The sequence below is a fragment of the Carcharhinus amblyrhynchos genome, chromosome 22, assembly GCF_965287045.1.
Source record: "Carcharhinus amblyrhynchos chromosome 22, sCarAmb.v2.hapA, whole genome shotgun sequence".
Taxonomy (NCBI): domain Eukaryota; kingdom Metazoa; phylum Chordata; class Chondrichthyes; order Carcharhiniformes; family Carcharhinidae; genus Carcharhinus; species Carcharhinus amblyrhynchos.
This window is the reverse complement of record NC_137345.1, coordinates 7,222,836-7,245,849: the sequence shown is the minus strand read 5'-3', so window position 1 is coordinate 7,245,849 and position 23,014 is coordinate 7,222,836. Positions and strand designations below refer to the sequence as shown.

Genomic DNA, 23,014 nt, shown 5'->3' with positions numbered 1-23,014 from the left:
GGGTGTGAAGCTCAATTGAATCCTACTAACAGGATGTGTGATCACCCACGCCGGATTCTGTGCAAATCTAGAACATAGAACATAGAACATTACAGCGCAGAACAGGCCCTTCGGCCCACGATGTTGTGCCGACCAGTTACAAAAACAATGACCCACTAGCCTATACCAATCCCTTTTCGTCCATAAACCTATCCACAGATCTCTTAAACGCCCCCAAACTAGGCGCATTTACAACTGCAGCAGGCAGGGCATTCCAATCCCTCACCACCCGCTGGGTAAAGAACCTACCCCTGACATCCGTCCTGTAGCTACCCCCCTTAATTTAAAGCCATGCCCCCTCGTGCTAGCTTTCTCCATCCGAGGAAAAAGGCTATCACTATCCACCCTATCTAAACCTCTAATCATCTTATATGTTTCAATAAGATCCCCATAACATGGTGTACCAATCTTAGGGCTCACCGTAGCAATGCCTGGGGCTGCCTCAGGAGTTCAGGATGGAGTCCGCTGGCAACTCTGGAATACCACAATAAGAAGTCTCATAACACCAGGTTTAAGTTCAACAGGTTTTGGAACATGCTGTTCCTTCATCAGGTGAGGCAGTGTGTTCCGAAAGCTTGTGGCATTTACTATCAAATAAACCTGTTGGACTTTAACCTGGTGTTGTGAGACTTCTTACTGTGTTTACCCCAGTCCAACACCGGCATCTCCACATCAATATTTATCTTTCAATCAATGTCACAAAGTCTCACAGCGCTAGAGACCTGGGTTTGATTCTGGTCTTGGGTCACTATCTGTGTGGCGTTTGCATGTTCTCCCCATGTCTGTGTGGGTTTCCTCCAGGTGCTCCTGTTTGCTTCCACAGTCCAAAGAAATGCAAGTTAGGTGGATTGGCCATGCTAAATTGCCTCTTAGTGTCCAAAGGTGTGTGAGTTAGGTGGATTAGTCTTGGTAAAATTCAGAGTACGGGGTTAGGACGGAGAGGAGGGCCTAGGGAGGATGCTCTTTCAGAGAGTTAGTGCAGACCCAATGGGCCAAATGGCCTCTTTCTGCATTCTAGGGATTCAATGGATTTGACATGGTCATCATCACATGTGGGAGTTTGATATGTGAAAATTGACTGCTGTGTTTCCTACACTTGACTACCCTTCACTGTGAGCGGTGAGGCACACTGGGACAGGGTTTAAAGAAGCTTTAACACAAATCCTTTACTTTCCCTTACTTTCTCTGTTCTATCATTCCCCCTTTGTATTTGTTAAGGGGATTGCGAGAGTTTAAACCAGCAGCTGATACAGAGTCAATCTGATAGTTTGTAATTGTCACACTTGGAAAGCCCGCAGCATAAGTATCTGATAAATTATGGGCAGTATGCAATAGGTAAGAATCACTCTGTGGTTGTGTATAGTGGGCAAACCTCTGTGGGTCTTTAACTGCCTAAATAAAATGTACATGAAGTAAAGTTTTATTTATTAGTCACAAGTAAGGCTTACATTAACACTGCAATGAAATCACTGTGAAAATCCCCTAGTTGCCACACTCTGGCATCTGCTCAGGTACATTGAGAGAGAACTTAGCATGGCCAATACACCTAACCAGCACATCTTTCGGAAGACATCATTCAGAACCTTTGATGCTTCAACAAGATCATCTCTCCCTCTTCTAAACGCAAATAAAAATATGTCCAACCTGCCAAACCTTTCTTCATGAGACAAATCCCTTCATCCCATGAAAACAGTCTGGCAAATCTTCATAGAATAGAATCCCTACAGTGCAGAAGGAGGCCATTCAGCCCATCGAGTTTGCACCGAACACAATCCCACCCAGACTCTATCCCTGTAACCCCTCATATCTACACTGCTAATCCCCCTGACACTAGGGTTGATTTAGCATGGCCAATCAACCTAACCTGCATTTCTTGGACTGTGGGAAGAAGCACACAGAGGAAACCCACGCAGACACGGGGAGAATGTGCAAACTCCACACAGACAGTGACCCAAGGCGGGGAATCGAACCAGGGTCACTGGCGCTGTGAGGCAGCAGTGCTTACCGCTGTGCCACCGCGCCACACCCATAAGTCAACACACGATATGAAGAGAGGTGGTGAATTTAGCTGGACGGCGTTTCCAGGCCCCTCCCCCTTGCTGAGATGCACTAATTAGTGGAGGCAAGCTGGCAAATGAAATATTCGGTTGCACAAGATGCCAGCATGTCAGCACGTTACGCTTCTGCTTTGTGAAGTTTGATCATCCCTCATGCCGATTGCCTTAATGAGAGGGGTTATTTCTGGAACTGGTGTCACACCTGCAGGGGCTCAACTGCGCGGTAATCATGTCTTCTTTGTTTTTCTCAGGGTGGAATGATAACCATTTCCCTCGAATCTGTTCCAAAATAGGCTTGGCGAGTAATTAGAGCTGGATTAACTTTTGTGCTCTGGTTCTGTTTGATTTCATCAACGTGTAAAATTTAAAGTTTATAGTGTGCGCAGAGTTTTCAGGCGCGCTCCAGTTTAACCTCCAGTCCAAGTCTTTTTCTTTTGTTTGGGGTCATTGGGATGGGTTGGTGGGGGTGCGAGGGGGGGGGAGTTGGGGTGGGTGAGGGGGTTGGTGACGCTCAACTGTCGCTATCACTTCCTGGAATAAGCAGGATTTCTCCTGGTGTGAACACGGATGGGAAAGTTTGAAAGGGATATGGGCCAAACGCAAGCAAATGGGACTAGTTCAGTTCAGGCTGGCATGAATGATTTGGGCCGAAGGGCCTGTTTCAGTGCTGTATATCTCTGTGACGTTACGGGTGGGATCGCTCGATCCGAGACTGGGAAATCCCACCCGAGGTCAATGGACATTCCCACTGTCCGCCCCTTGCCCACTCCAATCCCCTGGTGGGCGAGGCGGTAGAATTCCAGCCCATGACTCCAATTCATTAACAGTTCTTGCCAACTGCACATCACTCCAACTCCGGCCTTTTGCACATTCCCGAGTTTTTTTGTCCCTCTACTGTTGGCCGTGACTTTGACAGTCTGGATCCTAAACTCTGGAATTCCCTCCCTATTTCTCCTTCTTTCAGATACTCCTTAAAACTTAGCTCTTTGCTGACCTGTCCCAGATCTCCTTTCTTGGGCATGGAGTGACGGTGTGGGGAAAGAGAATCAGCAGCAAAAATGTTAAGGGATCTTTAATAGAGACTCCCTTCCCAATGCCAAGTGCCTTGACCAGGAACTGAGGGTCCCACTACCTGGAGCCCACTAGCAAGCCAACCAGAGTTTGCTTCTTGTACTCCGTACTTGTTGAACCTCCCCTACCCACCCACCATTGGATTAGCTCCATTACTAAGTGACCACTTATTATTTGCGTTAATTGCCTGCTTAAAGGCCCCAATTGGCAGTCGTTCGGTGATGCCATTGGGAACTAATCGGTGTTGGAGATACGGTTCCCACTCTCCATCCTCCCCCTTGCCTCAGTCAACGGACATTTGCATGGTCCATGTCCCGCCCGCTATGATTCCTGTCGTGGGCAGGATATGAAAATTCCGCCCTTTCTATGGGAAGTGAATTATTTCAATCCTGGAGTGTTAACCCTGCGGAATTGTGAGCGTTGTGTCTTGCCTGAACTGGCTGCTTTCAGTCTGGCTGTGTGGTTGGTGACCATCCCAATGATACCTCCCATTCCCTACACCATCATTAAAATTCAGCGTTAAAGGAAGACAGAACCTGCATTTGTATAGTGCCTTTTGTTACTGAAGAATCCCAAAACATTTGATAGCCAATGAAGTCCTTCATTTTTGAATTATAGGGCGGGATTTTACGACCCCACTCGGGCGAGGCTAGTAAAATCCCACCCGAGGCTAACGGAGAATTCCGTTCCGCGAGCTTCGCCCGCCATGGAATGCGGTAAAATTCCGGCCATGGTTTCTGTTACAAAGCAGAAACACAGAAGCCAGTTTGCGTTCACCAGGGTCCCGCACGATAAAGACCAGATTAGCAGTTTTTGGTTGGTTGAAGGCTGAATATTGACCAGAACGCCAGGGGGTTTGAACAGTACGCTGGGCCTCATTAATCAGACAGAGTGGCACTCCATCAGTGTCGTACTGGGAGTCTGGGAATAGAATTATGTTCTCGGATCTGAGGTGAAGCCTTTGACTTCAATCAGTAGCGAGTGTGTTATTCAGTGGGCCACTGCCGACACTGAACAAAGCAGCGTTGCGTTCAAACATGGTTTCATTAAAAACGCATTTTGGATTGTTCTCTGATGCAATCAAAAACTTCATAGCTGATTTGCCAGGAGTTATGAAGAGGTGCATTGTCATAGCGACAAAGACATGCTGTTTTATATTTCACCCTGCTGTTTGATGGTACTCTGTCTTTCCCTTCACTAATTAGTATTGATTACTATGAACGTATCTGTCCAATTAATATCCACAGCGTGCTTTGCAGATTAGTGTGAGATTTATTACTGCTTGAGTGGCAGCAATATTCCTTCTGCAGTTGGTGTGTTGGCTTGCAGTTCATCTTCACGTCTAAAGGCATCCTTTTCTTCATCACGTACCGTTAACCCAGGAGGCTAACAACAACAGCAACTTGCACTCAGCACCTTTAATCGTGAAAACTCCCAAGGCAAGAGAGATGTTCAAACACGTTTTGGCACCAACTTACAGAGGGCAACATTCGGCCAGATGACCAAAAGCTTGGTCGAAGACGGCCGCGATCTTACCGCCTCGATCAAGCCACGTTCCCACTGCAGCGAGGTCGGAGAGTTTGACTCCCAGCCGACTCTCCGTTCACTGCGGCGGGATGGGAAAATCCCACTGGCATGAACGGTTGTCAGATTCCAGCCGTAGATTTTAAGGGGCATTTTAAAGGGTTGGGGGGGATAATGTGGTGGCGAGGTTTCAGGAAGGAGTTCTGGAGTTTGGGGCCCAGGCAAACGGAAGGCACAGCTATCGCTGGTGGAGTGATTCATGATGTGGAGATGCCAGCGTTGGACTGGGGTAGACACAGTAAGAAGTCTCACAACACCAGTTTTAAGTCCAACCGATTTATTTGATAGTAAACTCACAAGCTTTACCATTCACGTTCTAATCAGTAATCTGTAAACTGTCTGTGCTGTTATATGCTCTGTCTGAGGCCAGAACTCTCCATTCACCTGATGAAGAGGGAAACCTCAAAAGCTTGAGCGTTTACTAGCAAATAAATCGGTTGGACTTAAACCTGGTGTTGTCAGACTTCTTATTGTGTTGCTCGAATGTAAGCAGAGCAGTGATGGTGTGAGGTTGGAAGAGACTGTGGAAGGTTTATGTTTCCGTCTTTACCTGACAAAGCACAAGAGTGAAGACCTTGAGAAAAGTCAGGAGTTGGATTAAATATCTGTGCGTCTCCAGGACTAGGGAGTCACTGGCTGAGGATACAGCGTAGACCATTTAGGACAGAGTTGAGGAGAAATTTCTTCACTCAGAGAGTGGTCAGCCTATGGAATTCACTACCACAGAGAGTAGTTGAGGCCAACACATTGAATGTTTTCAAGAAAGTTAGATATAGCACTTGGAGCGAAAGGGATCAAAGGATCTGGGGGAGAAATGGGATCAGGTTATTGAGTTGAATGAGCAGCCATGATCATAATGAATGGTGGAGTTGGCTTGAAGGATCAAATGGACTCATCCCGCTTCTATTTTCAATGTTTCTACAGTTAAGTTATTATTGTCACAACTAGACTTATATTAACACTGCAATGAAGTTACTGTGAAAATCCCCCAGTCACCACACTCTGGCAAGTGTTCAGGTGCAGTAAGAATTTAGCATGACCAATGCACCCAACCAGCACGCCTTTCGGACTGTGGGAGGAAACCAGAGTATCCAGAGGAAACCCATGCAGACACGGGGACAATATGCAAACTCCGCACAGACAGTGATCCAAGCTGGGAATCGAACCCGGGTCTCTGGCGCTGTGAGGCAGCAGTGCTAACCATTGTGCCACCATGCCGCCCCAGTGACATGGGACCCAGGTTGTAGGTATTACAGCAAATTCCTCAGGACATAGGCGCACGCGCGGGACGAAAAAACTACCAGCGCAGAGAGGCGGAGCTGCAAGAGGGAAAAGCTGGAGGGGGCAGAGCATGTCAGTCTGCATCCCAGAGCGATAAGATCAGCCAATATTCCAGATCATAACACAGAGGAGGGTAACGCCTAGTTACCGTGTCACACCAGCCTCCTGGTCAGGATGTCTTTGCTGCATCCTTGCATTTTTACCGTGTACATGCAGAGGGACTCCCGCAAGGAGAAAGGTTGCAGTAATTTGTGTGTGCATGGTGTGTGTGTGTGTGCGCGCGCGGGGGGTAGAGGGGTGGTGTGGGTGCCCATGTCCATGCGCTCATAGTGCAGGCACTCAGAGGTAACAGAGACAAGAAACACGAAGGGTAGTTTTTGATATTAAAATACAATTGGATGCGCATGTGCGTTCCGATTATCTGGGGAACAGGTGATCCCCATTGGTCACATGAGTTGCCATGGATAGCGTTTTGCTCGGAATTATGGGTATACGGTACTCCTACAGTCACTGACCTCCCTCCACCACGTCCCTCCGTGCCTCCCCACTCCTCTCCCAATCCCAGGGGATAATTTTCGTTTGAACAGTAAAACCTTCAGGAAGGGAAGAGCTGGGGGATGGTCGTCTTTCCACGCGAGTTTCAAACCCTCTCCCTTCAGTTACCCACAACTCTTTGAGAAAACGCCATGGTAACCAAGGTGGCCTAAATAAGTGCAGAGAAATTGCCCCCCGATCCGATGAGGAGAGAAAAGAAATGAAGACGTTTGACATAGTAAGTTAATTGCGAGGAGAGTGAGCGGTGAAATCAATTATTTTACTAATGGAGCAATCTGAGCGGTAATCAAAAATAAAGTCAGGCATATAGGTAGGCCAGCAAAATCAAGGACCCCACACACCCCAGGCATTCTCTCTTCCACCTCCTTCCATGGGGAAAAAGATGCAAAGATCTGAGATCACGTGCAAAACAAAACATCGAATGTATTCAAGAGGCGGCTGGCTATAGCACCTGGGGCGAAAGCAGGATTAGGCTATTGTGTTGGACGATCGGCCATGATCGTAATGAATGGTGGAGCGGGCTCAAAGGGCTGAATGGACTCCGCCTGCTGCTATCCTCGATATTTCTATGTACCAACCGACTCAAAAACAGCTTCTTCCCTGCTGCCATCGCTTTTGAATGGACCTACCTTATATCAAACTGATCTTTCTCTACACCCTAGCTATGACTGCAACGCTACATTCTGCACTCTCTCCTTTCCTTCTCTCCTATGTACTCTATGAATAGTGTGTTTTGTCTGCATAGTACTCAGGAAACGATACTTTTCTCTGTATCCTAATACATGTGACAATAATAAATCAAATCAAATCAAATAGACCTTGTGTTAAGATGCAGAGAGTCGTGACTGAGAGTTGAAGACAGGTCCCTGCAGCATTGAGGAACCGATATTTCAGTCATTCTCCAGACTGAAGTCAGAATGTCAATCTCACACACGTCAGTCTCAGGATTTTATAGCTCACGGTTCAGCAGGAAGCTGAGCTTGTGAATAGTCAGGTTTATTCTGAGGGAGTAGCTGAGGAGGGGATGTGAGTCAGTGCCAGGGATGTGGAGGTACAGGTTAGGGTGAAAATCTTCCCAACGTTTAGCTGGAGGGGATAGTGACCCATCAAAGACCGAGGGCGGAATTTTACCGGCACGTCCGCCCGAGATTCGTACGATCCCGCCTGAGAATGCTGTTCTCCGTGCCCTGTTGGCCACCGGAAGCAGGGTGGACGTGCTGGTAAAATTCCAGCCAGAATGTTGGACAAGCAATGGCAAATCACTTGCTCAAATAAAACACTTGGTCCCAACACTAATACCATTGTTAATTCACACAATTGGAAAAATAAATCTTTCCACGGTCTGTCCTGGACTCCTGGTGTCTCAGAGTGTTTTCATAAAATCCCTACAATGCGGAAGAGACCATTCGGCCCATTGAGTCTGCGCCAACTCTCCGACACAGTACCACCCCCAGGCCCTCTGCTCCACCCTATCCCTGTAACACCACGCATCTAGCATTGCTAATCCCACCTAACCTACACGTGTTTGGAGTGTGGGAGGAAACCGGAGCACCCGGAGGAAACCCACACAGACACGGGGAGAACATGCAAACCCCACACTGACAGTTACCAGAGACTGTAATCGAACCTGGGCCTCTGAGGCCGCAGTGCTAACCACTGTAGCACCCGTGCCGCCCTAATTACATTCAATTAAACAACATTGAAGTGGTCATGGTTTTGATGTAGGAAGTGTGACAGCCATTTTACACACAGCAAGATTCCACAACCAGAACCAATATATTGACTAGATTTATTAAAGTTGATGCTGGTTAATGGGTGAATATTGACCCGGACTCTGGGGAGAACCCTTCTGCTCCTCTTCTAAATAATGTTGCAAGATCTTTTATGTCTGCTTGAGGGGGCACAGGGTCTCCTATCAGAACTCAATCGTCTCACCCGCCATTGAATCAGAGTGGGTGAGGGTCTGACAACAGAAATCCCCATTGACCTTTAAGATCTCAACAAGACCTTAAAATTGTGCCCTCAGTTTTTACTTTCCGTTGGAATGACAGCACTCAGTGCCTGGGTTATGTACTCAAGTCTGAACCCTCATTCACCTCACACTCGGAGGCGAGTGTGCTGTCAGCTGAAGTACAACTGGCGTTAAAGTTGTGCTAAAGATTACATGCTGTAGATGTTGGCATTTTGAAACAGATTGTGTGCAATCTGTGTCAGAGAGGAATTCTCAACTGGTGATGATTTATCGAGACGGGAATATAGGGAGAGCCTTTTTTGCATGAGTCAGGAGCTTAGGGAGCCTTGAGCTCCCTATTGCTCTCTCCATAGCCTCAGCAAATTCAATGGGCTGAATGGTATAATTCTGCTCCTACATCTTACAGTCTTATAGATAGGTTCTTGATAAGTAAAGGAATCAAGTGTTATAGGGAAAAAGTGGGAGGAGAGTGTTGAAAATTTTATTTGAATGGCAAAGCAGACTCAATGGGCCGAATGGCCCAATTCTGCTCCTATATCATTTGGTCTTACAGTCAGTCAGAGTCACCCATGAGGGTATGGTGATGTAGTGGTATTGTCTCTGGATTAGTAGTCCAGAGATCCAGAGTGACAGCCTGGGTACCCAGGTTCGAATCCCACCATGGCAGATGATGAGATCTGAAGTCAATAAAAATCTGGAATTAAAAAAAATGTCAAATGATGACTATGGAACAATTGTCAATTGTTGCAAAAACCCAAGTGATTCACTCATGTCTTGTAGGGAAGGAAATCTGCCATCCTTACCCAACCTGGCCTACATGTGACTCCAGACCCACGGCAATGTGGTTGGCTCTTAATTGCCCTCGTGAATGGCTGAATGAGACACTTAGTTCAAGGGCAATTAGGGATGGGCAATAAATGCTGGCCCAGCCAGCGACACCCACATCCCATGAATGAACAAAAACAAAACTTGCCAACCTATCAGCACGCTTTCCTCCTATGGTATAAATTGTTGCGATTATTTGAAACTTGACACTCTTGTGTCTTGTGTCCTGATGAGTACAAGATGAAAAACTTCAGCAACTTGTCTTTCTTTTCAGCAGTGTTTGGCGGGGGGGGGGGAGGTGGTCACCAGTAATTCAACCTATCCAGCCTGCTCAGTCACTTTGTCACTATGTCAGCTCCACCTTTGTATCCCAATTTGTGGCTTTTATTTTACCCTTAATCTCCTTAATTCCCAAGTCAGCACTCCAAACACTTTGTAAAAGACCTCAACTAAACCGATGGCTGCTCGTCTCACACAGCCTGGTGACCGAGCTCAAAATTCTGACCTTTTTAGCCAGTTTATTTCACCCGCCTGACATCTTAACACTCCCTGTTTCTGATTCTCACACCAGATAAAAAGAGTAATTCCAATTTTATTTCTGCCAATCCACTTTATCATTCTGAATTTAATCTCGCGTTGACCTGTAACACACTACCGCATTGAGTAGTATTGGTAATTAGCGCAGATGTATTTGATGGGAAGTTAGGAAGTACGTGAGGGTGAAAGGACTCGAAGTATGTGCAGAAAGGAAGCGAATACCATATGAGAACACTCAGGTGGAGCACAAGCAGCAGTATCGACCCATCTGAGCCAAATAGTCTGTTTCTGCATTGTTAATTCTCCATGATTCCATTTGGCGATTTTAGATTTCCATCTTGTTTGTTTTAATAAGATCTTCCTTATTACTGAAAAAGTGGAAAAGTCCAGAACAGTCATCAATGATTAGTGTTGGCTAGGGGCAGTATACATTCGATTACATTTTTTTGTGTAGTGTGGTGTGTCTGTGTGAATGTGTGTACGTGAATGGTGTGTGTGAGGTGTGAGTAAATGCAATTGTTTATTTGGCAAGGTGTGCATGTGTATGTGTGTGTGTTTTTGTGTGTGCATGTGTATATGTGTTTGTGTTTGTGTGCGTATGTTGTGTACGGTGCCTGTGTGTTTGTGTGCGTGGTACATGTTTATATGCGTATGTTATGGTGTGTGTATGTTTTTTGTGTGTAGTGTGTATGTTGTGTTGTACATGATTATGGTGTGTGTGTGAGCGTGTGTTTATGTTGTGTGTATATTGTGCTGCACGAGTACATGTTATAGTGTGCATGTGTATATTATGTGTGGATGTTTATGTTGGGTGTGTGTATGTTGTGGTTGTGCGTATGTTGTGCTATGTATGTCTGTTGTGTCTGTGTATGTTGTGATGTGTGTGTGCATATTGTGTGTGCATGTTGTATGTTGTGGAGTGTATGTTATGGAATATGTGTATGTTGTGGTATGTGTATGTGAAAGAGAGTGTGTGTATGTTAGGATGTGTGTATGTTATGGTGTGCTTACATGTTATGGTGTGTGTATGTTATGGTGTGTGTGTATGCTATGATGTTTGTATGTTGTGGTGCGTGTTATGATGTGTGTGTATGTTGTATGTGTGCATGCGTGTATTTGCATGTTTGTGTGTCAGTATAAACAACTAGAGATGTGTAACATTGAGAGAAAGGGGAATGTTCTGTCATATCTAACACTGTGATTGTCTGGCTTTGTGCAAAACAGCAGCTGAAACCTGAGACCAGGAGAACAGATTCAGGCTAGAGAGGCCTGAATTCATTTGTACCATGTCCTGGATCCATAAAACATCCGTGTAAATACTGCCCATCTCACTCAGCACTGTTTATCACCATCTCTTTCTTGGGAACACGAACATGTAATCTACATGCTAATCAAAGCCTTTCCAGCTTAGACATGCCGACAGTGAATTCATGCATAAAAACTCGCTGCAAATATCGAAGTGTATCCTCTGCATAATTCTACCTCTCCAAGTGATTCTGGGTTTTCTTCACAATATAAAGGAAAAAGAATGAAAACTTGCATTTGTGTAGCACCTTTCGTGACATTAATGATCCTTAAGTGTTTTACAACCATTGACTTTTGAAGTGCATTAAATGTAGGAATGGTGACCACCAATTTGCACGTAGCAAGGTCCCAAAAACAGCGAGGAGTTAATGACCAGATAATCAGTTTTTGTGGCGTGGGTAAATATTGGCCAGAGTGTGGGATAACTCCCCCTGTTCTTCTTTGAGAGGCAGGTGGGGCCTCACATTATGATCCAGTCGGTAAGGTGGCACTTACACCAGTGCGGCATTCCTTCGGAATGGCACTCAAGAGGGTCAGCGTTGGAGTTTGTGTCTCTGGAGTGGGCACAGCTCAGAATTTGAGGAATGGTGTTGGTTTAACTGCTACTGTAAACAGCTAGGTGGCCATCTCATTCAGCGCACACCAACCAAGGCAGCATAGTGCCACAATGCTTAGCACTGCTGCCTCACTGCACCAGGGACTTGGGTTCGATTCCCGGCTTGGGACATTGTACAAAGTCTGCACATTCCCCCTGTAACTGCGTGGGTTTCCTCTGAGTGCTCTGGTTTCGTCCCAAAGTCAGAAAGGCGTACTGGTTAGGTGCATTGGCTGTGCTAAGTTCTCCTTCGGTGTACCCGAACAGGCACCAGAGTGTGACACCTGGGGGATTTTTAAAATCCCACCCATGAAGCCAAGGGCGTCATAATGGCACAGTGGTTAGCACTGCTGCCTCACAGCGCTGGTGACCCAGGTTCGATACTGGTGTGAGTCACAGTCTGTGCAGAGTCTGCATGATCTCCTCATGTCTGCATGGGTTTCTTCTGGGTGCTCTGGTTCCCTTCCACAGTCCAAATGCATGCACTGGCCATGCTAAATTCTCCCTCAGTGTACCCGACCAGGTGCCAGAGTGTGGTGACTAGGGGATTTTCACAGTAACTTCATTACAGTGTTAATTTAAGCCTACTTGTGACACTAATAAATAAACTTTAAACTCTGTAGAATTACTTGGGAAAGGGTGCAGGGTGAGAGAGTTAGTTGCGACCAGCTGCGTACGCCACTGGGAAGTGCAGCAAGGAGTGGAGTTTACAGAATACCACAGTGCAGAAAAGGCCCTTCGGCCCATCGAGCCTGCCCTGACATGCCCACCTAATCCCACTTGCCAGCACTTGGCCCATTGCCTTGAAAGTTATGGCGTGCCAAGTACTGATCCAGATACTTTTTAAAGGATGTGAGACATCACGCCTCCACTATCCTCCCTGGCAGCGCATTCACGACTGTCATCACATTTGGGCGGCACGGTAGCCCAGTGGTTAGCACTGCTGCTTCACAGCTCCAGGGTCCTGGGTTCGATTCCCGGCTCGGGTCACTGTCTGTGTGGAGTTTACACATTCTCCTCGTGTCTGCGTGGGTTTCCTCCTGGTGCCCCGGTTTCCTCCCACAGTCTAAAGATGTGCGGGTTAGGTTGATTGGCCGTGCTAAGAAGTTGTCCCTTAGTGTCCAGGGATGTGTAGGTTGGAGGGATTAGTGGGTATAATATGCAGGGATATGGGGGTAGGGCCTGGGTGGGATTGTGTTCGGTGCAGACTCGATGGGCCGAAGGGCCTCTTTCTGCACTGTAGGGTTCTATGATTCTATGAATCACCTCTGAGTAAAAAGGGCTTTTCATCACATCCCCCCACCCCCCCAAACCCCTCGCCCCTCACTTTTAACTTGTGTGCCCTCGTAACTGACCCTTCAACTAAGGGGAACCAGCTGCTCCCTGTCCACCCTGTCCATACCCCTCATACACCTCCATCAGGTCGCCCTCTCTGCTCCGATGAAAACAACCCAAGCCTGCCCAACCTCTCTTTTCTAACTTAAATGTTCCATCCCAGGCAGCATCCTGGTAAATCTCCTCTGCACTCCCTCCTGCGTGTTCATGTCCTTCCCATAGTGCGGCGACCAGAACTCTACACACTGCTCCAGCTGTGGCCTCTCCAAAGTTCCATACCACATCCATCATGACCTCCCTGCTTTCAGCCCCGTTCTGGCTCGTCACCGACTCCCTGTTTAAAGGGCTGTGTGTACAGCTGAAGGAGCCCTGTCGCCTTGCACGAGTTCCTTTTGTGCAGAGGATTGCGCCTGATGAATTATTCATGCAGCAGCTGAGAGCGAGAGAGAAAAGAGCGAGCAGGGGGAGGGAGGGACTGAGGGTGTAATCGAGGGGACAGCTGTCAATAAATAAAACATGATATTGTCTATCCCTTACCAGTCGGAGCTGGGATGATAATCTGGAGCAGAGATAGACTTGGTGTGGAGGAAGGAGGCAATCAGGTTCTAACAGGAGGGACACCACAGAGGAAGATTTCACAGGACATTGTTTGAAAGACTCTACTGAGACAAGGCTGTAACTATCAGGTACCGTTCTCCTCTGTTTACTGTTCAAAGCCCGCTGACGGTGGTGCATTAATTTTTAATTAATAATTAGTAAAGAAAAATGTTTCAGCATTGCAGTAAGTATTAGGTATCAGAGACTGGAGTGTGGGCTTAGCACTGGCTTCCCTCAGTGCTGCCTAATCCTTGATTACTTCAAGCACTTTGTGTCGACCGTGCCAGTTCTGTCTAAGAATGAATGAAATGGAGATCATTTTGACAGTGTAAATGGAAGCAAGGCCTATCATCACAATGAAGCAACGTTTAAAATCAAATCTCCTGAGTGTCGGCATTGCAAAAAATGTAGGCTCCAATCCAATATCTAATCCAGGGGTACAGCTATTTTTAATGTATTGGATAATGGATACCTGGGAGTGACCTATGGGCTGGAATCTCACGTAAGTGTTTGGATAGTGATATATGGAACAATAGATAACTGGCAATTAGTTACAGACAGAATCAAATTGAAAGATGTATAGGATAGCGATATCTGGGAGTAAGTAACAGGCTGGAATCTAAACAATCTGTTTGGCTAGTAGTGTGTATATAGAATAAAATTATTGGGCTGAAATTTCCCATCCTCATTCGAAACTGGGATTTTCCACTGTGACTGGAAGAGAATGGAGTTTTGTCTGGAACACCAAATTTTCCATTCTCGCTGGCAATGGATCCCACCACGGACAAGACCGGACAATCCCACCCTAGATATCCGGGAGTTAGTTGCAGGCTGGAATCTGATGGATGTGTTTGGATTGGGTGTATAAAGGCAGGACGGTAGCACAGTAGTTAGCACTGCTGCTTCACAGCACCAGGGACCCGGATTCAATTCCTGGCTTGGGTTACTGTCTGTGTGGAACTTGCACATTCTCCCCGTGTCTGCGTGGGTTTCCTTCAGGTGCTCCGGTTTCCTCCCCCATCCTGAAAAACGTGCTGGTTAGATTCATTGACCGGAACGGGACGCAGATTGTGGCGACTAGGGGAATTTCACAGTAACTTCATTGCAGCGTTAATGCAGGCCTTGTGACAAATAAATTAAAAACTACATCTATAGATATTTTCTGTAGAGTAATAGATATTGCTTGGGAGGGATTTCATGCAGAAATCTGAATAACGGGGTTGGATAGATTTCTATATGGACTGATAGGTACCTGGGACTGGGTTGCATGCTGGAAACTGAAGGAGATATTCAGGCGGTTTACACAGAGATTAATGAGAGCCCAGGAATAGATTACAGGCCAAAAACTAATTGAAGGGTTTGGAAGATTGATGGACAGAATAATGGCTACCCTGAAGTTACAAGCTATAATTGAGGTGCCAAGTGACATCATAAATAGCAGAAGAATAGATTGTGTATTTTACAACCACTGTCTAAGGTGCCTTATTAGATTACTGCCACATTACCCTTCCAGCGTCTGTGGTATTGTTTTGATAACCTGTGCTGCAGAGTTTGTCGGTGGTCTTGTTCAGGCTGATCTTGCGTTGTGGGTGGAAACCAGTGTTACAATGTGTTGCTGCTGGTTTTCCCGTCTGGGCCACAGCCCTCCAGGATTATCCTGGATTTCCAGCAATTAAGGATTAATCTCCGGGTCCCCAGTATGGTTAAAATGCTGCACAAAGGTCATAGGAACATGGGAATAAGAAGCAGAATTAGGCACATTCAGCCCTTCGAGCCTGCTCCACCATTCAATCAGATCGTGGCTGATCTCTGTCTAGTCTCAAATCCACCTCTCCACCAGTTTCCCATATCTTTTTTTCCAATTAGAAATACGCCTATCTCCTTCTTGAAACCATTCAATGATTTTGACTCTACCTCGCTGCGGGGCATTGAGTTCCACAAATCCACCACTCACTGCGAGAAGTAGTCCCCTCTCATCTCACTTCTAAATCTCAACCTGTACCTGTGACCAAAAGAGAAAACGCTGGAAAATCTCAGCAGGTCTGGCAGGATCTGTAAGGAGAGAAAAGAGTTTCGAGTCCAGATGGCTCTTTGTCAAAGCTATACTTGTGACTTCTTGTTCTAGACTGCCCCACAAGGGAGAAACATTTGGTCCACATTTACTTTATCAATTCCTTTTAAAATTTTATATACCTCAATCAGAGGAGGCATTTCTTCACCCCAAAGAGTGGTGAGCCTGTGGAATTCACTGCCACAGGAAGTAGTTGATGTCAAAACATTGAACGTATTCAAGAGATCACTGAATGTAGCACTTGGGGCAGTGGGATCAAAGGTTATGAGGAGAAAGCAGGATTGGGCTATTGAGTTGGATGATCAGTCATGATTGTAATGAATGACAGAACAGGCTCGAAGGGCCAAATGGCCTCCTCCTGCTCCTATCTTCTATATATGTTTCTATCTTGCACTAATCAGGACAAACACCAGACTGCCAAATTTCAAAGGGAACAGCGATATATATTGCACAAGAAAGGGATATTGATTGTTTAGCAAGTTGACTCTGGTCGAAGTGTTGCCATGGCAATTGCACCAGGGACTGATTGTCCCCTCACATTCTTGTTTAATTCATTGATTTGTCCTTTTTCTCATTTTCTGGAAAGTCTATGTTTTGAAAAATATTGGAGATGGGGGAGGAAAAGCTGCTTGACTAATAATCAAGGATCATCCAATTGGCTAATGGAGAGCATGTATCCTTTCTTGACAGTATCCGTGGGCAGAGAATAGAGCCAATGTTTCAAGACTGAATGATAACTTGTCAGCTCTGTCGAAGGGTCATCTAAACTTGAAGCGTTGGCTCTATTCTCTCCCTATAGATGCTGTCAGACCTGCTGAGATTTTCCAGCACTTTCTGTTTTTGGTTCGGATTCCAGCATCCGCAGTATTTTGCTTTTATCTTGGTTGCTTTCCATGGGAAACCGACAGCTATGTGATTGACATGTCAAGCAACCAATGGTAGGAGGAAACGGAAGGGAGACAGAGGCCGGAATTTTGCCGTCCCGCCCATCACAGATATTGTACTGGACAGGACACCGACCATGAAAGGATCAGTCGAGCTGAGGCAGGATTTTCTGGCCACACTCACCCCAAATCCAGAAAATCCTGCCTGAGATTGATGGACCTCTTCATGCTCCATGTGGGATTTTTCGGATTTGGGACGGAAAATCCCGCCCAGACAGTCACATGATGAAACCTCCAAGAATACAACCAATCAGAGTTGGCAACTCCAACTGAAAGATGGATGATTTAGAATCATAGAATAGAATCACCGAATCCCTCCATGACAGAAAAACAGCCATTCAGCCCATCGAACATGTACCGAACACAATCCTACCCAGAAACCCTGCACATTTAGCTTGCTAATCCCCCTGACGCTCGGGTCAGTTTAGCATGACCAATCCACCTAACCCGCGCATCTTTGGACTGTGGAAGGAAACCGGGCCACCCGGAGGAAACCCACGCAGACACAGGAAGAATGCGCAAACTCCACATTGATAGTGACCCAAGGCCGGAATCGAATCCAAATCCCTGGTGTTGTGAGTGCTCACCGTTGTGCCACCGTTCCGCCCCAATTGTATCCTTATTCCTGAGTTTCCCTGAGAAGTCATCTGCCATTGGTTAATGTGTGGTCATGTGATCAGTATGTAATTTGTTTGGCTAAGATCAAGTAGAGTATCTTGTCTTGCATCTGGTCTTAGCCAATGAGATTAAACTAAGACTTCACCTGAAGGAATTTCTTTAAAGCCAGCTGGGTCTTTTGGCTAAGACGGAGCTCGGATCAAGCCTGGGAGGGGGTGGAATGCCTCATTCAGTCAGGTTGGATCTTGAATGATTGGGCCCAAGATGGGGGTTTGGATCTGTTTTGTGTCTCGAGCAGACTCTAGTTGGACCAACTTGCATTTTTGATTGGGAATAGAGTATCAAAAGGCCCAAAAAATAATTTGTTTTTATTCATGAGGGTGCTGTGGGCATCACTGACAAGGCCAACATATATTGCCCATCCTTAATTGCCCTTGATAAGGATGTGGTGATGAGCTGTGATCTTGAACCACTGCAGTCCATGTGATGAAGGCGCATCCACCGTGCTTTTATACATTCTCGGAGCACCGGACAGTCTTTTTTCCACCTTCTTCCTTCGGGAAAAAGATACAAAAGTCTGAGGTCATGTACCGACCATCTCGTGAACGGCTTTTGACTTTTGAATGGACTTACTTGTCTTAAGTTGACCTACACCCGAGCAATGACTGTAACACTACATTCTGCACTCTCATGTTTCCTTCTCTATGAACGGTATGCTTTGTCTGCGTAGTGCGCATGAACAATACTTTTCTCTATGTGTTAATATATGTGACAATAATAAATCAAATCAAATCAAGGATGGGAGTTCCGGGATTTTGACTTGGTGGTTGTGAAGGGAGGATGATATATTTTCAAATCTGGATGGTGTGTGACTTGGAGGGGAACTTCCTGCTGCCTTTGTTCTTCTGGGTGGTAAAGATCTTGGGTGCGACCCTACCAGCCATTCATGCCACGCTGTTACCGCAGCAAGATCGGAGATTTGGGCACCCAGCCTAGTCACCCGTTCAATGCAGTGGGATGGAAAAATCCCACTGGTGGAAACATCCTGGTCCTTGAGTTTGAGGGAGCTCTGAAAGGAATCTTGGTGAGGTGCTGCAGTGTGATGGTGCCCACTATTTCCACGGCGTGCCGATAGTGGGGGGAGTGAACGGTTGAGGTAATGGATGAGGTGCCAACCAAGCATGTATTGTGTTGTGTTGTGGTGCGAAGCTAAAAGATTGGAGGATACCACAGCTTTGTACAAAACGCAAGTTGCAGTCACACAAACCAGTGATTGTGTTGTGTCGGAGGGTCCGTGCACTGCTTTTATAGGGCATGAGACAGACTCATTTTGCTGTCGCTGCTGTGGTCTCCTGACCTTTGGACATTCAATGCCTGTCATCAGTAAAATGTAGTGGAGAATGGATAGCGTAAAATGATGTCGGGGACAAAACTGATTAGCTGTGCACGTGCTCTCGGCCCCGTGACATCTGGCAACCCATTCACAGTTGCTGTAGTTTCCTTTGACCCTGTTAATGTTTTACCTGCCGTGAACGTCGACAGCCTGGCAGGGCAGTGGGGTGCGATATAGAGAGAGGACTTTGCTGAGTCGGCATTTGTTGTGCTCCCTTCCCTCACCAGGTCCGACAGAACGTGGGCTGATTCTCCAGACCCAGAGGGGTGCATCGTTACTTGGATCTGGGCCAATTCCCCTCATGGGGAGCCCCTCCCGTCTGGTGGGGTCATCCCATGGAGGTGGAGCAGGAAAATTCAGCCACCGTTGTTACATTTGGACTCTGGATGCCTGGATTATAGAATCCCTGCAGAAGGAGACCGTTCAGCCCATCGAGTCTGCACCGACCACAATCCCATCCACGCCCTATTCCTGTAACCCCTCATACTTACCCCGACACTAAAGGTCAATTTAGCACAGCCAATCAACCTAACCCGCACATCCTTGGACTGTGGGAGGAAACCGGAGCACAACGGAGGAAACCCACGCAGACACGGGGAGAATGTGCAAACTCCACACAATCAGTGACCTGAGGCTGGAATTGAACCCGGGTCCCTGGCACTGTGAGGCAGCAATGCTAACCACTGCGCCACCGTGCCACCCATGGGAGTTGTGGGAGAACATCGACTGGAAGGCACAGGGTGATGGCTAGTCTGTAGCCCTTAACATCACAAAGAAAGAACATGATCATTGGCTGCTGTCAGAATATAAATTAAGGAGATAAAGGCACAAATTGTGTTTAAATGTTACTGTTCAAAACTTGATCTTAAGTGGAAGATGCCATTAGAAAGCTCTCTAAATGTTGACTGTTCAAGAGCATTTGTACTGACAGAAGGAAACTGTTGCTGGATCCCAATTCAATTTGATTTGATTTGATTTATTATTGTCCCATGTATTAACATACAGTGAAATGTATTGTTTCTTGCGCGCTATACAGACAAAGCATACCATTCATAGAGGAGAAAAGAAGAGAGTGCAGAATGTAGTATTACTGTCAGAGTTAGGGTGTAGAGGAAGATCAACTTAATGCGAGGTAGGTCCATTCAAAAGTCTGACAGCAGCAGGGAAGAAGCTGTTCTTGAGTCGGTTGGTACGTGACCTCAGACTTTTGTATCTTTTTTCCAAATGGAAGAAGGTGAAAGAGAGAAAGTCCAGGGTGCATGAGGTCCTTAATTATGCTGGCTGCTTTGCTGAGGCAACAGGAAGTGTAGACAGAGTCAATGGATGGGAGGCTGGTTTGTGTGATGGACTGGGCTGGATGTTCCCAGGCCCTCCCTGATGATGTAATCGGGGGGATTGCGCCTGCATGGCGATGGATGAAGATGGAAGTTGTTGGAGGGGGGGGGGTTAATGGAACTTGATCACCCTGATGCCTGCTTGGCATAGCTGGGGGTGGGGGGACCCGACCTTGAGTAATGGGTGGGGAGAGATTGGCCTATTGTGAATGAGGGTCGGGGGTGTTCTCCTTGCCTGCCGTGGTCCCAATATTCTTGTGGGGGTGAGAGGTGAGGCCTTTAACTTTTCTTTGAGATCAGGACACCCTTTAAAGTGGTGCCTCTATCCCTGTGGAGCTGCTCTTACTCACTCTATCGGGCCCCGTCCTGCCAGAGTGACGGTGTAAAACACACCCTCCTGCTTGTTCTGACAATGTGTCAGAAGATCTGGGCTGGAGTTCTCTGACCTCACCCACGGCTGGGATTCTCCAGTCCCGCTGCAGTGAATGGAATTTGACTGAGCGTCAAATTCTCCGTACTCTCTGGTAGCGATGGTGGGGCATGTGACTTTGGAAACCTGCAGGAGAAACACACCGAAATTCAGTCAGGAGCTGGCACTTTTGCCAACAAAACGTTGTTTCAGCCACATTTGGAATACTGTGTCCGATTCTGGTCACCACACTACCAGAAGGACGTGGAGGCTTTGGAGAGAGTGCAGGATGTTGCCTGGTATGGAGGGTATTAGCTCTGAGGAGGGATTGAATAAACTGGGATTGTTCTCCCTGGAAAGATGGAGAGTGAGGGGCGATCTGATAAAAGTTTATAAAATTATGAGGGGCACAGATGAGGTGAACAGTTGGAAGTTTTTTCCCAGGACAGAAATGACAATTACAAGGGGGCACAAGTTTAAGCTAAGGGGGGAACGGTTCAGTGGAGATGTGTGGGGGAAGGTTTTTTACACAGAGGGTGGTGGTGGCCTGGAATGTATTGCCAAGTGAGGTGGTTGAGGCAGAGACATTAGCGACATTTAAGACTTATCTGAATGGACACATGGACAGACGGGAATTAGAGGAATACCGGTGGTCAGTCTGATAGGACAATGTGATCGGCGCAGGCTTGGCGGGCCAAAGGGCCTGTTCCTGCCCTGTTCTGCTCTTTGTTCTTTGTTGTTCTTCTGATAAATTTCCACCCTGCCTCTTGCATGTGTTTTGTATTTGTTGCTCTGTGTCTGATGTGAATGTAATCAGGTTACTATTCAAGTGACCTTCACACCAACATTTCCCTGAAGAATGAAAGTGTCTTAGAATCGATTGAAAACTCCTACCCACCCCCTCTACTCTCCTATCAATGGATTGTGCTGATTGCACAATTAAATATCCAATTACTTTCTCATGGCAATAACATTCAGACGGTAATTTCACTATTCATCTTGTGATTGTGCTAATGAAAGAACTCTGAGTCTATTTGAGTCCATACATCTTGCAGATAAAATTCGTCAAAGGTTATCACCTTAAGAAAAGGATCCTATAAATGTTAGTTCCTGCATTCTGGTCCATAGAACCCTAGAAGGAGGCCACTTGGCCTATCCGAGCCAGCTCTGACGAAAGGTCATCCAGACTGCAAATATTGGCTTTATTCTATATTCACAGATGCTGTCAGACCCGCTGAGATTTTCCAGCAATTTCCGTTTTTGTTACTTTTTAAAAGAGTTTAGAGTCTCTGCCTCCAATGCAGGCAATGATTCCAGATGCTAATCACCCTCTACATAAAAATGTACCTCCTCATGTCCCCTCTACACCTACTGATAAACCTTCACTGCACTCCCTCTGTAGCAAGGACATCCTTCCTCAGATAAGGGCACCAAAACTACACACAACACTTCAAGTTTGGCCTCACCAACGCCCAATACAATTGCAGCAAATCTTGATACGAGTTTGTACTATTCACTAAAGCAGTTGTCAGAATTTGAAATCTTCCTTTTTGTTAAACTCACTTAAGACTTGAAAGTGGGCAACACGGTGGCACAGTGGTTAGCACTGCTATCTCATAGCGCCAGGGACCCGGGTTCAATTCCAGCCTCAAGTCACTGTCTGTGTGGATTTTGCATGTTCTCCCCGTGTCGGTGTGGGTTTCCTTTGGGTGCTCCGTTCCAAAGAAGCGCGGGTTAGGTGGATTGGCCATGGTAAATTTACCTTAGTATCAGGGGGATTAGCAGGGTAAATATGTGGGGTTATAGGAATAGGGCCTGGGTGGGATTGTGGTCAGTGAAAACTCGATGGGCTGAATGGCCTCCTTCTGCTCTGTAGGGATTCTATGATTCTATCATAAAGCAATTTCTAAAACTAAAAGTTATTCTTGGGAACTGGAGGCAAGGCTGGCCTTATTAAAGAGCAAAGAATAAAGAAAATTACAGCACAGGAACAAGTCCTACAGCCCTCCAAGCCTGCACTGACCACGCTGCCCGACTGAACTAAAACCCCCTACCTCTGCGGGGACCATATCCATCTATTCCCATCCTATTCATGTATTTCTCCAGACGCCCCTTAAAACTCACTATCGTATTTGCTTCCACTAACTTCCCCAGCAGCGAATTGCAGACACCCACCATCCCCTGTGTAAAAAACTTGCCTCGTACATCTCCTTTAAACCACTCACCTTAAACCTAAGCCCCCTTCTAATTGAGTCTTCCACCCTGGGAGAAAGCTTCTGACTATCCACCCTGTCCATACCTCTCATAATCTTGAGATTTATTGTTGCTCTAGCTTAGTTTAAGACAACAGAGTTTGCTTGCGAGGCCACATCAGAGAGCAGATAAACCAGACCAGATGAAGACAGTTACTTGATTGTGACTTGATTTATTATTGTCACATGTATTGGGATACAGTGAAAAGTGTTGTTTCTTGCACGCGGTACAGACAAAAG

At 46.5% G+C, this 23,014-nt stretch overlaps 1 protein-coding gene across 5 annotated transcripts in view; it reads left to right on the top strand.

Annotated features, from left to right (window-relative positions):
- nfasca (neurofascin homolog (chicken) a) overlaps positions 1 to 23,014 on the top strand; it is a 272,340-nt gene that overhangs the window by 60,346 nt on the left and 188,980 nt on the right. For all 5 annotated transcript variants that reach the window (XM_080209758.1, XM_080209761.1, XM_080209760.1 and 2 more), the window contains exon 2: positions 13,697 to 13,842. The gene's annotated coding sequence lies outside the window, so the exon portion shown is untranslated. The remainder of the gene's footprint in view (positions 1 to 13,696; positions 13,843 to 23,014) is intronic.